Source organism: Gadus morhua, chromosome 22, assembly GCF_902167405.1.
Source record: "Gadus morhua chromosome 22, gadMor3.0, whole genome shotgun sequence".
NCBI lineage: Eukaryota > Metazoa > Chordata > Actinopteri > Gadiformes > Gadidae > Gadus > Gadus morhua.
In genome coordinates this window covers 13,773,204-13,775,703 of record NC_044069.1, presented here as the reverse complement: position 1 = coordinate 13,775,703, position 2,500 = coordinate 13,773,204, and positions in this window count along the sequence as shown.

The following is a 2,500-nucleotide window of genomic DNA, read 5'->3' as shown; positions in this document are numbered from 1 at the left end:
GAGGAGTCCACCAAAGACGTTCTGAGCTGCGGTGTGCGACCCCCCCAGCCCCCCTGATCAGCTCCTAGAAATGAAGGAGCACACACTGTGGGATTCATCGCTTGTTGGTTCGGTTGATGCAACCGCGGCAAGTTTTTGCCATTTGTTTGGGTGTGGATTCCATTCAGCAGATTCCCCCTGCGGCGGCGCTGGCATTTTGCTATCTTAGACGTTAGAAGATAGATGGTGAGGAAAGGCACTTTGGAAGAAAGCCCATTAGCAAAGCTATGAATAAAAACATGAGCCTGGATCTCAATCAGCCCGGACCAAAAGAAACCATACTGTTCAGTGTTGAGGGCATGGACACGACCAAAACGGTATGATGCATGGACTGCATGTGTTTTATTCACTTAGTCACAATGGCCGCTGACAATGAATGCACCCCCTTCCTTACACAATAACATCCACACAAAGCCCAGAGCAGCTCATCGCATGCAGTGAAAGACGGATTTGAATGTAGAACAGGACATTCGAGGAGCAGGACCAACACACAGGAGTCATGTGTATTGATCGTTGATGTATTGATCCTCTGTTTACCAGGTGTCTGGTGTTCAGAGGAAATGAGGAACCACAGGTAAACGGTCAACTTACAAAGGTCCCCTCCTCCTCTCCAAGGGTCAGATGTCCGGGAAGACGTTTCAGCGGCGACGGTGTCTGCCAGGAGTTGATTGATGCCATCCACTTTTAAATGCATCAAGCGTCCATCTGTGTAAACGGTGCTGATAAGTCATAATGTGATGAAAATAATACATTAAGTCACATGAAGACTCAAATGATCAGTCTCTCTGATCTAATTGATCTATTCATTTGTTTGTTAACATGTTCATTCACCATGCTATGGAATGTAGTCAGGAACAATTGACCTCAAAAGGAGCAAGTGGACAACGCATCAATAATTTCCAGGCAGACCTCCTCCTCGAACGCTGAATGGCAATAAAGCTCAGGTATTAATATTTAAACAAAGAGGGCTCCCTTCCCGTGGCCTGCTTTCACCTCACCTGGATTATTGATGCATAGAGTATAGAAACAAATTCAAGGCGACAAAAATGAAATTTGGCAGCCTACATAGAACAATAATGTAATATTGAAAAGGGAAGAATGGGAAGAATGAGTGCTGCTGAAATGCGTGTTAAATCTGGGGGTGAAAACAGTAGAGCAAACATGTGATTACCGCAGAGGGAAGGGCTCTGACACATGGCCTTGGTAGCGCTAAGGGACTGCATTAGCAGACAACTTCCTCTGGAATCATATGCAAATGACTTACTCATCAACATCAGATGCTCGTAACCTTGGATACGGCGACAATTGCTGCCGAGCAAGAGCTCAAATCGAGTGAGGGGCATGTGCTTCGGAACCCAGAACAAACCGGCACACATACACACACATGAGGGAAAAGCACATACAAAACACATCGAAATACACTCACAGACCTGCAAACAAACACACAAAGGACAGGGTGTACTGATGTGGAGTGAGACCGAAGGCCCCCACCTTTGTGTTTCATCATTTGGCGAGACATTAAGGAACCAAGTAGAGACGATTCCCGATTTTTTTTGGACATCTTGTCGTCATGAAGTCATTTTTTCTTTAAAGTTTTAACATCCTGTGGGGTTTAACAAAATCCTTGAACACACACCTCCGAAATACACAGCTTGTACTTGTGCACACACACGCGCACACACGCACACACACACACACACACACACACACACACACACACACACACACACACACACACACACACACACACACACACACACACTGTCTCACTCTCTCTGTTCCTTTTTTCTACATATTTAGGTCATCGAGGGAGGTGGCATAGTGTTGAGGACTGTGAAATTGGGGAAATTTGTTTTTTTGTTTTGACAGACTTTTCCAAAGCCTGTCGAAAGAGGGGGTTCATGGAGGAAGTGTGGTCTCCATCGAAGTGTTGCGTAAGGGACACACGCGCAGTACAATAGCCTCGTTGATCGCTTGTGTAAGACAAGCCATTGTGTCATGGGGGTCGTACGACCATGTGTGTTCAAGGTGGTCCACTGAAGGGATGAGGCAACGCTTTTAATGATTTCAAACATTGGATACTCAACTCAGGCGTGACCACTTCCCATTGGTCGCCAACCATCGCACAGACGACCCCCCCCCCCCCCCCCCCTCCCCCCCCTCCCCCCCAACACACACACACACACACACATTTGTGTGCATTGCTGTAAACTTGACTGACCTACAACCAGCACTTTAACAGGCCTGTGTGGTGAGAAAGCATGTTACCATGGGCAACCCATAGTGGCGGTGGAACCACCCAGTGCTATCAGAGAGCCTCACAGAAACGTGCTGTCGTCAAACGGAAATGGAAAACATGCACGGGTTGAGGGTGACATGATCGGGAGAGGTAAACATGCCAGTGTGTTTGCTTGTGTGTGTCTCAGTGGAGGGGTGTTGGTGTGTGCGTGTGCGATAGCTT